The sequence below is a fragment of the Pristiophorus japonicus genome, chromosome 7 (genome assembly GCF_044704955.1).
Source record: "Pristiophorus japonicus isolate sPriJap1 chromosome 7, sPriJap1.hap1, whole genome shotgun sequence".
Classification (NCBI taxonomy): domain Eukaryota; kingdom Metazoa; phylum Chordata; class Chondrichthyes; family Pristiophoridae; genus Pristiophorus; species Pristiophorus japonicus.
Genome location: NC_091983.1, coordinates 249,358,653 through 249,373,533, shown reverse-complemented (window position 1 = coordinate 249,373,533; position 14,881 = coordinate 249,358,653). Strand labels below are relative to the sequence as shown.

General features: G+C 47.7%; 1 protein-coding gene across 1 annotated transcript in view; it reads right to left on the bottom strand.

Moving 5' to 3' along the window:
- LOC139266717 (dynein axonemal heavy chain 6-like) overlaps positions 1–14,881 on the bottom strand; it is a 580,613-nt gene that overhangs the window by 382,600 nt on the left and 183,132 nt on the right. The window lies entirely within an intron of this gene.

Sequence of the window (14,881 nt, the reverse complement as noted above, 5' to 3'; positions counted from 1 at the left end):
TTCCAGTTATCAATTTATTTGCCCTGCATTACATCCTCTTCCTATGCCTGACGTCTTTCTCATAACATGAGGTCCAGAACTGTACCCAGTACTTTAGGTGGAGCCAGACCAGCGCTCTATACAAACTCAGAATCACTTCCTGACATTTGTATTCTGTTTCTCTAGCTATTTAGCCCAGGATCCTACTTGCTCTCCTTCATTGCTACACACTGCTTCAGCAATCTATCCTCCAGTATCCCTACATCATCTCTGTGCCCCATCCTGTGCGATAAAATCATTTAGCTTTTAGTATCACTGCTCATTATCCTTTCCCAGTCTCATGGCTTTGCATTTATCCACATTAAATAGCATCTGCCACTTGTCAGACCAACTTTCCAATCTATCCAGGTCTGTTTGTATGTAATCAGCCTGTTCCCTGTTGAAAGAAAGAAAGCCATGCATTTATGTAGTGCCTTTCATCACCTCAGGACATCCCAAAGTGTTTTGCAGCCAATGAAGTACTTTTAAAGTGTAGTCACTGTTGTAATGTAGGAATTCCATTCCATTTGCAATTCCTCCCAATTTATTTTAATCTGTAACCTTGGAGTGTTTTGTTTCTGTCCCCCTTCCAAGTCATTTATATACCTTGTAAACTGTTCTAGTCTCAGCACTGATCCCTCAGGGACCCCACGAGTTAGTTCTTCTCGTGCCGCTCCAGCTCCACTTGCAACCACCTTTTGCTTCAGCCAATATATGATCCATTTCAGGAGCTGTGCTTCCAATGTTGTGCAGCGATCCCCTATGTGGCACTTTACCAATGATATAAGTAGAGTTTGGCAGCAGAAATCTGTTTATTTTAATAAAAAACTGGAAATTGTAGCAGCAGGTAAATGGCATTTGGCCCAAGAAGCCCAGTTGGGGAATGATATGAGGTACGTAGCATAGGAGGAAACTAAAGAGGGGAGAAAATAATTGTACAGAGGGAGAAAGAGAAAAGGCATCCCCTAATCAATAAAAGTACAACGTCTTTACCCAAAGAGTAGTGAAAGCATGGAACTCGCTACCACATAGAAACATAGAAACATAGAAAATAGGTGCAGGAGTAGGCCATTCGGCCCTTCGAGCCTGCACCGCCATTCAATGAGTTCATGGCTGAACATGCAACTTCAGTACCCCATTCCTGCTTTCTCGCCATACCCCTTGATCCCCCTAGTAGTAAGGACTACATCTAACTCCTTTTTGAATATATTTAGTGAATTGGCCTCAACAACTTTCTGTGGTAGAGAATTCCACAGGTTCACCACTCTCTGGGTGCAGTATTAGGTGGGGTCAGACTAAGAGAGAATACAACAATGTCTAAGATAGGTTTACAGGGCATGTGTGTGAATGCAGAAAGTCTGGTAAATAAGTTGGTGAGCTGCAGGTGCAAATAGCCATGGAGTGTTTGAGGCAATTAGCAGAGATGCATTTAAGGGGAAGCTAGATAAGTACATGAGGTAGAAAGAGATAGAGGGATATGCTGATGGGGTGCGATGAAGAGGAATGGAAGGAGGCTTGTGTGGAACATAAACACCGGCATGAATCTATTGGGCCGAATGGCATGTTTCTGTGTTGTAAAATTCTATAGCGCTAGAGTAAGAAATAGTGCAGTATTAGGTGGGGTCAGACTAAGAGAGAATACAACAATGTCTAAGATAGGTTTACAGGGCATGTGTGCGAATGCAGAAAGTCTGGTAAATAAGGTCAGTGAGCTGCAGGTGCAAATAGCCACATGGAATATGATGCTGTGGCGATAATGGAGACCTGGCTCAAAAAAGGGCAGGATTGGGTCCTAAATATTTCTGGATATAAGGTGTTCAGGAAAGCTAGGGAAGGAAAGAAAGGAGGCGGGATAGCAGTATTTATTAACGAGAATATTACAGTGATGGAGAGAAAGGATGTCCTGGAGAGGTCAAGGACAGAATCTATTTGGTTAGAGTTGAGAAACAATAGAGGTGGCATTACACTACTGGGTGTATTCTACAGGCCACCAACTAGTGGGAAGGATATAGAAGAGCAAATTTGCAGTGAAATTACAGAGAGGTGCAAGAACATAGGGGACATAGTCTCAGAATAAGTGGCCGCCCATTTAAAACTGAGATGAGGAGGAATTTCTTCTCTCAGAGGGTTGTAAATCTGTGGAATTCTCTGCCCCAGAGAGCTGTGGCGGCTGGGTCATTGAATATATTTAAGGCGGAGCTAGTTAGATTTTTGAGTGATAAGGGAATAAAGGGTTATGGGGAGCGGGCAGGGAAGTCGAGCCGAGTCCATGATCAGATCAGCCATGATCTTATTGAATGGCGGAGCAGGCTCAAGGGGCCGAATGGCCTACTCCTGCTCCTATTTCTTATGGTCTTATGTTCTTAACTATAGAGTAGTGATAATGTGGGACTTCAACTATCCTAATATAGACTGGGATAGTAACAGTGTAAAGGGCAGAGAGGGGGAAACATTTCTGAGTGTGTTCAGGAGTTCTTTCTTGATCAGTACGTTTCCGGCCCAACAAGGAAGGAGGTATTGCTGGATCTGGTTCTGGGGATTGAGATGGATTAAGTAGAGCAAGTGTCAGTAGGGGTACATTTAGGAAACAGATATCACAGTATCATAAGGTTTAGACTAGCTATGGAAAAAGACAGGGAGCAATCTAGAGTAAAAATATGTAACTGGAGGAAAGCCAATTTCAGAGGGTTGAGATTGGATCTGGCCCGGTAAATTGGAATCAAACATTGGCAGGCAAATCTGTAATTGACCAATGGGCTGCCTTCGAGGAAGAGATGGCTTGGGTACAGTCAAGGTACATTCCCACTAGGGGGAAAGGTAGGGCAACTAAAGTCAGAGCTCCCTGGATAATGAAAGAGATAGAGAATAAAATGAAGCAGAAAAAGAGCACAGATGAATCCATGGCTGGAGAGGTGGTGCAGGCGGGAGAGCTTTAGTTTCCTGCGACATTAGGACTGCTTCTGGGGAGGTGGGACCTGTACAAGCCGGATGGGTTGCACTGCAACAGAGCCAGGACCAATATCCTCACGGTGGGCCGGGAGGCCGGGGGGGTGGGGGGAGAGAGGGCAGGGGTGTGCGGTTGCTAGTACTGTTGGGGAGAATTTAAACTAGCTTCGCAAGGGGATGGGAACCTGAAAATAGATTCAGTAGGGAGGGGAGTAAAGCTGGAATTGGAAAGCAAAAATAAAGAAAGTGAGTTTGAAAGAGAGGAAACAAGCAGGAAAAAAAAGAGTAAAAAAACAAATTTAAATGCACTTTGTCTAAATGCACGTAGCATTCATAACAAAATAGATGAGTTGCTGGCACAAATAGATACAAATGGGTTTGATCTGATAGCCATCACAGAGACATAGTTGCAAGGTGACCAGGACTGGGAATTAAATATTATAGGGTATTTGACAATCTGGAAGGACAGACAGAAAGGAAAAAGAGGTGGAGTAGCTCTATTGATAAAGGATGGAATCACTGCAATAGTGAGAAACGATATTGGCTCAAATCATCAGGATGTTGAAACAGTTTGGGTGGAGATAAGGAATAAAGGGCTCAATTTTGGCCAGAAGTTGCTCCGTTTTTTTTGGAGTAGGCTGCTTTTTCTGGCGTAACTTAAAAATCCCCAGTTTCCCAAATCAATTTGTACCAGCGTAACTCACTTAGTTATGTTTTTTTAGGTTAGTTTTTTTTTCTCAAAAGGGGGCATTACCAGCCACCTCTGCCAATTCTGGCCATTTAGGCAACTTTGGCCAGCTAATAGTTACTCCATTTCTACTTAGGCCAACGTATGTGGCCATTTGAGAAAACCCTTGCAGAGAGTTAAATAAATCGGCGCAGGTAGGTTCATTGAAGGCCATTCGGCCTGGGATAGGATCGGGAAGTGAAGAGGATCTGGACCTGAACCAACTAAGTCTTAGCATCTATTTCTTTCGCACAATTAAAATAGGAAATAAAAAATTAAAGTCCTACATTCAGCATCAAACTGCAATTCACCTTTCTACACTCGGCCCGGGACTCACAGAACGCACCCAGGAGAACTCACAGAACTCACCGACAGGCAGGAGAACTCCGAGATCGCACCGGGAGGCCACTCGGCCTGGACTAGGGGTGGGAAGCCACTCAGCCTGCGCTAGGGGCGGGAGAATGAACAGGGAGGCCACTCGGCCTGGGCTAGGGGCGGGAGGGGCTAGGGGCGGGAGAATGAACAGGGAGGCCACTCAGCCTGGGCTAGGGGCGGGAGAATGAACAGGGAGGCCACTCAGCCTGGGCTAGGGGCGGGAGGGGCTAGGGGCGGGAGAATGAACAGGGAGGCCACTCAGCCTGGGCTAGGGGTGGGAGGCCACTCAGCCTGCGCTAGGGGCGGGAGAATGAACAGGGAGGCCACTCAGCCTGGGCTAGGTGCGGGAGAATGAACAGGGAGGCCACTCGGCCTGGGCTAGGGGCTGGAGAATGAACAGGGAGGCCAGTCGGCCTGGGCTAGGGGCGGGAGAATGCACAGGGAGGGCACTCAGCCTGGGCTAGGGGCGGGAAAATGAACAGGGAGGCCACTCGGCCTGGGCTAGGGGCGGGAGAATGCACAGGGAGGCCACTCAGCCTGGGCTAGGGGCGAGAGAATGAACAGGGAGGCCACTCAGCCTGGGCTAGGGGCGGGAGAATGAACGAGGAGGCCACTCGGCCTGGGCTAGGGGCGGGAGAATGAACAGGAAGGCCACTCGGCCTGGGCTAGGGGCGGGAGAATGAACAGGGAGGCCACTCGGCCTGGGCTAGGGGCAGGAGAATGCACAGGGAGGCCACTCAGCCTGGGCTAGGGGCGGGAGAATGAACAGGGAGGCCGGTCGGCCTGGGCTAGGGGCGGGAGAATGATCAGGAAGGCCACTTGGCCTGGGCTAGGGGCGGGAGAATGAACAGGGAGGCCAGTCGGCCTGGGCTAGGGGCGGGAGAATGAACAGGGAGGCCACTCGGCCTGGGCTAGAGGCGGGAGAATGAACAGGGAGGCCACTCGGCCTGGGCTAGGGGAGGGAGAATGAACAGGGAGGCCACTCGGCCTGGGCTAGGGGCGGGAGAATGAACAGGGAGGCCACTCGACCTGGGCTAGGGGCGGGAGAATGAACAGGGAGGCCACTCGGCCTGGGCTAGGGGAGGGAGAATGAACAGGGAGGCCACTCGGCCTGGGCTAGGGGCGGGAGAATGAACAGGGAGACCACTCGGCCTGGGCTAGGGGCGGGAGAATGAACAGGGTGGCCATTCAGCCTGGGCTAGGGGCGGGAGAATGAACAGGGAGGCCACTCGGCCTGGGCTAGGGGTGGGAGAATGAACAGGGAGGCCACTCCGCCTGGGCTAGGGGCGGGAGAATGAACAGGGAGGCCACTCAGCCTGGGCTAGGGGCGGGAGAATGAACAGGGAGGCCACTCAGCCTGGACTAGAGGCGGGAGAATGAACAGGGAGGCCACTCGGCCTGGGCTAGGGGCGGGAGAATGAACAGGGAGGCCACTCGGCCTGGGCTAGGGGTGGGAGAATGAACAGGGAGGCCACTCGGCCTGGGCTAGGGGTGGGAGAATGAACAGGGAGGCCACTCGGCCTGGGCTAGGGGGTGGGAGAATGAACAGGGAGGCCACTCAGCCTGGGCTAGGGGCGGGAGAATGAACAGAGAGGCCACTCGGCCTGGGCTAGGGGTGGGAGAATGAACAGGGAGGCCACTCGGCCTGGGCTAGGGGCGGGAGAATGAACAGGGAGGCCACTCGGCCTGGGCTAGGGGCGGGAGAATGAACAGGGAGGCCACTCGGCCTGGGCTAGGGGTGGGAGAATGAACAGGGAGGCCACTCAGCCTGGGCTAGGGGTGGGAGAATGAACAGGGAGGCCACTCGGCCTGGGCTAGGGGCGGGAGAATGAACAGGGAGGCCACTCGGCCTGGGCTAGGGGCGAGAGAATGAACAGGGAGGCCACTCGACCTGGGCTAGGGGCGGGTGAATGAACAGGGAGGCCACTCGGCCTGGGCTAGGGGCGGGAGAATGAACAGGGAGGCCACTCAGCCTGGGCTAGGCGCGGGAGAATGAACAGGGAGGCCACTCAGCGTTGGCTAGGGGTGGGAGCGACTGGAAGTAAACATAAGAAACACTTAAACTCACTCCATTGGGCCTGACTTGTAATTACTCCAAGATTGCATTTGAATTTCAAATCCCCCAAGATCCCTGTCATATTACTTTTAGAATAAAAGGTTTCTAAGCACCAGAAAATAATTTATTTCTTATAGTAATAAAATGTCAGGTAAAACTTATAGAGGTTCCTTATTAACAACGCTGTATAATGTATTTTACCTTGATGTCATTTGGCAGCGGAAGAATTGCTGGGTAAAGACAAAACTCATTTCATCCGACCTCCCCTTATTAAAAGTCTTTATCTGTCTCTGTTCAGTGCTGTGCCTCGTTAATAGCCAGCTCATTGGAGGAGCTGGCTATTGTTTTCAGAACAGTGCCCGATCTGTAATGGCCGATTTCCAACTCGCAGCGCTACTGCGCATGCGCGGACATCACCATTCTCCACTGTGCATGTGCAGACATCCCGGCACATTTTCCAGCGCAGAATGCAGGCTCCATCCCCGGAGTCGATTGGCCACGCTGCGCGGCTACAGTGAAGAGGCCAGACAGTGGCCAAAGTTGCAACATTTTCTTCCGGCGCATCTCCGAACGTACATAAGCGGCGCAACTCGGGTAAGTACGCTGAAAAACGGGCTCGGCCAAAATTGATCCCAATAAGGGGAAAAAGTCACTGGTGGGTGTAGTCTATAGGCCCCCTAACAGTAGCAACTCTACTGGTCGCAGGAAATAGTGAGGGCTTGTAAAAATGGAACAGCAATAATCATGGGTGATTTTAACTTCCATATTGATTGGACAAATCAAATTGGTCAGGGTAGCCTTGAGGAAGAGTTCATAGAGTGCATAAGGGTTCCTTTCGCAGTATGTAACGGAACCAACCAGAGGGCAGGCTATCTTGGATCTGGTCCTGTGTAATGAGACAGGATTAATAAACAATCTCCTAGTAAAGGATCCCCTTGGAATGAGTGATCATAGCATGGTTGAATTTCAAATTCAGATGGAGGGTGAGAAAGTTGGATCCAGCGTAATAAGCTTAAATAAAGACTTTGAAGGTATAAGGGCAGAGTTGGCTAAAGTGGACTGGGAAAACAGATTAAAGTGTAGGACAGTTGGTGAACAGTGGCGTACATTTAAGGATATATTTCACAACTCTGAAGAAGAAATTATATTCCAGTTAGGAGAAAAGGGTGTAAAAGAAAAGATAGCCATCCATGGCTAACTAAAGAAATAAAGGATGGTATCCAATTAAAAACAAGGGCATACAAAGTGGCCAAAACTAGTGGGAGGACAGAAGATTGGGAAGCTTTTAAAAGCCAGCAAAGAATGACTAAAAATATGATTAAGAAAGTGAAAATAGACTATGAAAGTAAACTAGCACGAAATATAAAAACAGATAGCAAAAGTTTCTATACGTGTATAAAAAGGAAAAGAGTGGCTAAAGTAAATGGTGGTCCCTTAGAGGATGAGACCGGGGAATTAGTAATGGAGAACATGGAGATGGCAGAAACTCTGAACAAATATTTTGTATCAGTCTTTATGGTAGAGGACACAAACAATATTCCGACAGTGGATAGTCATGGAGCTATAGGGGGGGAGGGGGAGGAACTTAATACAATCACAATCACTAAGGAGGTGGTACTCAGTAAGATAATGGACTAAAGGCGGATAAATCCCCTGGACCTGATGGCTTGCATCCTAGGTTCTTAAGAGTAGTAGTGGCAGGGATAGTGGATGCATTGGTTGTAATTTACCAAAATTCTCTGGATTCTGAGGAGGACCCAGCAGATTGGAAAACTGCAAATGTAACACCCCTATTTAAAAAAGGAAGCAGACAGAAGCAGGAAACTATAGACCAGTTAGCCAAACATCTGTGGTTGGGAAAATGTTGGAATCCATTATTAAAGAATAAGTAGCAGGACATTTGGAAAAGCATAATTCGGTCAGGCAGAGTCAGCATGGATTTATGAATGGGAAGTCATGTTTGACAAATTTGCTGGAATTCTTTGAGGATGTAACGAACAGAGTGGATTAAAACATAAGAACATAAGAATTAGGAACAGGAGTAGGCCATCTAGCCCCTCGAGCCTGCTCCGCCACTCAACAAGATCACGGCTGATCTGGCCGTGGACTCAGCTCCACTTACCCACCCGCTCCCCATAACCCTTAAAGGGTAAAGGAGTACCAGTGGATGTGGTGTATTTGGATTTCCAGAAGGCATTTGACAAGGTGCCACATAAAAGGTTACTGCAAACCTGTCCGACCCACCCTTTCCCTCAACGACTATCTATCCCACCTGTGACAGGGACTGTGATTCTCATATTGGACTGTTCAGCCACCTAAGGACTCATTTTTAGAGTGGAAGCAGTCCAAGATTTCAAGGGACTGCATATGATGATGATGACTGCACAAGATAAAAGTTCAGGGGTTGGGGGTAATATATTAGCATGGATAGAGGATTGGCTAACTAATAGAAAACAGAGAGTTGGGATAAATGGTTCATTCTCAGGTTGGCAATCAGTAACTAGTGGGGTGCCGCAGGAATCAGTGCTGGGACCCCAACTATTTACAATCTATATTCACGACTTGGAAGGGACCGAGTGTAATGTAGCCAAGTTTGCTGACAATACTGTAATGTATGTATGCCTGGATCTAACTGCCACCAGGGGGAGCGACCATCGGAGGTCATTGGGCCGCAGACACACACGTGCAGCCCTTGTATATAAAGAGAGCCTCCATGTTTAATCCTCATTTTGAGAGCTAATAAAGTAGAGTTCGGACGTACCTGATTGAGTTTACAGTACTAAGCCTATTGAGTTATTGCTTGTGCAAAATTTGGCGACGAGGCACAATACGAACTTTCACGTATTGTGAAAAAAAATGAGCACTGTTGGAATCCTGGAGCGATTCATGGAGGGAGAAGACTGGGAGGATTTTACAGATCGCCTCGACCAGTACTTCATGACCAACAAGATGGATGAAGATGCTGACGCAGTTAGGCATAGGGCGGTTTTCCTCACGGTTTGTGGTCCAAAAATCTAGGCCTCACCTGCACATCCAACGGAAAAGACCTATGAGGAATTGTGTGCTCTGATTCTGGACCATCTCAAACCTAAAGAAGGCATCATTATCTCGAGATATCGCTTTTACAAGCATGTCTGTTTTGAGGGCCAGGACGTGGTAGAATTTGTTGCTGACCTGAGACGTCTCGCTGGGCCGTGTAAGTTTGGAACCATGTTGGAAGACACGCTGCGCGACGTCTTTGGAATAGGCATAAACCACGAGATGATCCTGCGGAAGCTGCTGGCTGCGGAAACGCTGGATCTGAGCAGGGCCATCACGATCGCCCAGGCTTGCCTGACCACGGTCGATAGTACAAAGCAGATGTCCTCGCAGAGTCGGAACTCCACGGCAAGTACTGTGCACCAGATTGTGTCATCGGTTGGCAGAGCTGCACCTGGAAGGGCCTACCCCACTGTGTTTGTGAAATCTGTAGCTGCTCGAAGTCCGCCATTGGGCACGAATCCGATTTCACCCTGTTGGTGTTGTGTGGGCAATCATCGGCTCATCAGTGCCATTTCAGACAGTATATTTGTAGCGGCTGTGCGAAAATGGGGCACCTTCAGTGGATGTGTCCGCAGCTCAGCAAGCGTGCTGCAACACACCACGTGGATGATGATGACCAAGGGAGGGGTTAAACTAATATGGCAGGGGGATGGGAACCTATGCAGGGAGACAGAGGGAAGTAGAATGGGGGCTGAAGCAAAAGATGGAAAGAAGAAAAGTAAAATTGGAGGGCAGAGAAACCCAAGGCAAAAATCAAAAAGGGCCACATTACAGCAAAATATTAAAGGGGCAAAGTGTGTTAAAAAGACAAGCCTGAAGGCTCTGTGCCTCAATGAGAGGAGTATTCGTAATAAGGTGGATGAATTAACTGCGCAGGCAGCAATTAACGAATATGATATAATTGGCATCACAGAGATATGGCTCCAGGGTGACCAAGGCTGGGAACTCAACATCCAGGGGTATTCAACATTCAGGAAGGATAGACAGAAAGGAAAAGGAGGTGGGTTAGCGTTGCTAATTAAAGAGGAAATTAACTCCATAATAAGGAAGGGCATTAGCTTGGATGATGTGGAATCTGTATGGGTGGAGCTGCGGAATACCAAAGGGCAGAAAATGCTAGTGGGAGTTGTGTACAGACCACCAAACAGTAGTAGTGAGGTTGGGGACAGCATCAAACAAGAAATTAGGGATGCGTGCAATAAAGATACAGCAGTTATCATGGTCGACTTTAATCGACATATAGATTGGGCTAACCAAACTGGTAATAATTCGGTGGAGGAGGATTTCCTGGAGTGTATTAGGGATGGTTTTCTAGACCAATATGTCGAGGAACCAACTAGAGGGCTGGCCATTCTAGACTGGGTGATGTGTAATGAGAAAGGACTAATTAGCAATCTTAGTGTGCGAGACCCCTTGGGGAAGAATGACCATAATATGGTAGAATTCTTTATTAAGATGGAGAGTGACACAGTTAATTTAGAGACTAGGGTCCTGAACTTGAGGAAAGGTAACTTCGATGGTATGAGACGTGAATTGGCTAGAATAGACCGGTGAATGATACTTAAAGGGTTGACGGTGGATAGGCAATGGCAAACATTTGAAGATCACATGGATGAACTTCAACAACTGTACATCCCTGTCTGGAGTAAAAAATAAAACGGGGAAGGTGGCTCAACCGTGACTAATAAGGGAAATTAAGGGTAGTGTTAAATCCAAGAAAGAGACATATAAGTTGGCCAGAAAAAGCAGCAAACCTGAGGACTGGGAGAAAGTTAGAATCCAGCAGAGGATGACAAAGGGTTTAATTAGAAGGGGGAAAGTAGAGTATGAGAGGAAGCTTGCTGGGAACATAAAAACTGACTGCAAAAGCTTCTATATGTGAAGAGGAAAAGATTAGTGAAGGCAAACGTAGGTCCTTTGCAGTCAAATTCAGGTGAATTTATAATGGGGAACAAAGAAATGGCAGACCAGTTGAACAAATACTTTGCTTCTGGCTTCACAAAGGAAGACACAAATAACCTTCTGGAAATACTAGGAGACCGAGGGTCTAGAGAGGAGGACGAACTGAAGGAAATCCTTATTAGGCGGGAAATTGTGTTCGAGAAATTGATGGGCTTAAAGGCCGATAAATCCTCGGGGCCTGATAGTCTGCATCCCAGAGTACTTAAGGAAGTGGCTCTAGAAATAGTGGATGTATTGGTGATCATTTTCCAACAGTCTATCAATTCTGGATCAGTTCCTATGGACTGGAAGGTAGCTAATGTAACACCACTTTTTAAAAAAGGAGGGAGAGAGAAAACAGGGAATTAAAGACCAGTTAGCCTGACATCAGTAGCGGGGAAAATGTTGGAATCAATTATTAAAGATGAAACAGCAGCGCATTTGGAAAGCAATAACAGGATCGGTCCAGGTCAGCATGGATTTATGAAAGGGAAATCATGTTTGACAAGTCATTTAGAATTTTTTGAGAATGTAACTAGTAGAGTGGACAAGGGAGAACCAGTGGATGTGGTGTATTTGGACTTTCAAAAGGCTTTTGACAAGGCCCTACACAAGAGATTGGTGTGCAAAATTAAAGCACATGGTATTGGGGGTAATGCACTGACGTGGTAGAGAACTGGTTGGCAGACAGGAAGCAGAGAGTCAGGATTAACGGGTCCCTTTAAGAATGGCAAGCAGTGACTAGTCGGGTGCTGCAGGGCTCAGTGCTGGGACCCCAGCTATTTACAATATACATCAATGATTTGGATGAAGGAATTGAGTGTAATATCTCCACGTTTGCAGATGACACTCAGCTGGGTGGCAGTGTGAGCTGTGAGGAGAATGCTAAGAGGCTGCAGGGTGACTTGGACAGGTTAGGTCAGTGGGCAAATGCATGGCAGATGTTGTATAATGTGGATAAATGTGAGGATATCCACTTTGGTGGCAAAAACATTATCTGAATGGCGGCAGATTAGGAAATGGGGAGTTGCAACGAGACCTGGGTGTCATGGTACATCAGTCATTGAAAGTTGGCATGCAGGTACAGCAGGCAGTGAAGGAGGCAAATGGTATGTTGGCCTTCATAGCTAGGGGATTTGAGTATAGGAGCAGGGAGGTCTTACTGCAGTTGTACAGGGCCTTGGTGAGGCCTCACCTGGAATATTGTGTTCAGTTTTGGTCTCCTAATCTGAGGAAGGATGCTCTTGCTATTGAGGGAGTGCAGCGAAGGTTCACCAGACTGATTCCAGGGATGGCAGGACTGACATATGAGGAGAGACTGGATCAACTGGGCCCGTATTCACTGGAGTTTAGAAGGATGAGAGGGGATCTCATAGAAACATATAAAATTCTGACGGGACTGGACAGGTAAGATGTAGGAAGAATGTTCCCGTTGTTGGGGAAGTCTAGAACCAGGGGACACAGTCTAAGGATAAGGGGTAAGCCATTTAGGACTGAGATGAGGAGAAACTTCTTCACTCAGAGAGTTGTTAACCTGTGGAAGTCTCTACCGCAGGGAGTTGCTGATGCCAGTTTATTGGATATATTCAAGAGGGAGTTAGATATGGACCTTACGGCTAAAGGGATGAAGGTGTATGGAGAGAAAGCAGGAAAGGGGTACTGAGGTGAATGAGCAGCCATGATCTTATTGAATGGTGGTGCAAGCTCAAGGGCCGAATGGCCTATTCCTGACAAAGAGCCAACCGATAATGATTGTCGTAAAATTGAACAGCGTGCCGGTATCTATGGAATTAGACACTGGCGTGAGTCAGTCAATTATGAGCCAGAGGATTTTCGAAAAGCTGTGGGATACCAAGGCCGTGAAACCCAAGCGGAGTCCAGTAAATGCAAAATTGCGCACCTACACCAAAGAGCTCATACCAGTGATTGGCAGTGCAGCAGTCAAGGTGTCATACGATGGGGCGGTCATGATCTATCACTGTGGATCATTCCAGGCAATGGTCCAATGCTGTTCGGCAGGAGTTGGCTCGAAAAAATAAAGTGGAACTGCAATGATATTAAAGCTTTGTCATCAGTGGATGACGCTTCGTATGCTCAAGTGCTGAGCAAATTTCCTTCGCTGTTTGAACCGGGCATCGGCAACTTCACGGTAGCCAAGGTGCAGATCCACCCGGACTCGGATGCAAAACCTGTCCGTTATGTATGCAACACCTTGTAAACAGCATTCTACTGCCACCAGAGGGCGCATCTGTTGGAGTCCCAAGGGATCCCAGCATCTCTTGGGAGCACTACATATAAGCAGGCCTCCCATGCTGTGCCAGCACTCTGGAGTCAGAATAAAGAGACTAAGGTCACACTTACTCAAGTCTACATTGCTCAGTCACATTGCTTTATTTGAGACATAACACCATTCATCACAAAGCCCGTACCTGATGAGGGAGAAGGTCAAAATCGAACTGGACAGACTCCAACGTGAAGGGGTCATTTCAGCGGTCGAATTTAACGAATGGGCTAGGCCCATTATTCCTGTGCTAAAGAGTGATGGCACTGTCAGGATTTGTGGAGACTACAAGGTTATGATCAACCGAGTTTCGAAACAGGATCAGTACCCATTACCAAAGGCTGATGACCTGTTTGCAACGCTAGCTGGGGAAAGTCGTTCACCAAATTGGATCTGACATTGGCCTATAGGACACAGGAGCTTGTCGAATTGTCCAAGAAACCTACGTGCATCAATACGCTTAAAGGGCTGTTCATTTACAACAGGTGTCCTTTCGGAATTCGCTTAGCTCCAGCCATATTTCAGAGAAACTTGGAGAGTTTACTGAAGTTCGTCCCTAGAACCGTGGTGTTCCAAGATGACATTCTGGTCACAGGTCGTGACACTGCCGAACATCTGCACAACCTGGAAGAGGTTCTACGTCATCTGGACAAAGTGGGGCTCTGGCTGAAACATTCAAAGTGTGTCTTTATGGCATAGGAAGTCAAATTCCTGGCTGCAGATGACATCATGCCTATGGACTCGAAAACAGAGACCACCAAAAATGCACCCAGATGTGACGGAGCTGCGTTCGTTCCTTGGTCTTCTCAACTACTTTGATAATTTCTTACCTAAATTGAGCATATTATTAGAGCCATTGCACATGCTGCTCAGGTGTATCTCAAGACAGGGCCTTCGAGAAGGCTAGAAATCTGCTTTGCTCCAACAAATTGCTGGTACATTATGACCCGTGCAAGCATTTAGTATTGGCCTGTGACGCTTCATCACATGGGGTTAGTTGCGTGCTCCAACAATCCAATGAGTTGGGCAAACTACAACCCATTGCGTATGCATCGAGAAGCATGTCTAAGGCGGAAAGAGCCTTTGGTATGGTAGAGAAAGAAGCTTTAGCCTGCGTATATGGGGTTAAAAAGATGCACCAGTTTCTGTTTGGGCTTCGTTTCGAGCTTGAAACCGATCACAAGTCGCTCATATCTTTGTTTTCAGAGCATAGAGGTATCAATACCAACGTGTCGTCCCACATCCAGAGGTGGGCGCTCACATTATCTGCCTATGATTATGTCATTCGCCATAGACCTGGCACCGAGAATTGTGCAGATGCATTGAGCCATTTACCGTTGCCCACGCCAGAGGTGGAAACACCACAGCCCGCAGACCTACTGTTGGTCATGGATGCCTTTGAGAGTGAAGGGTCGCCTGTCACTGCTCAACCAGTTAGGACCTGGACCAGCCAGGATCCGACTTTATCAGTTATAAAACGTGGTGTCCTTAGTGG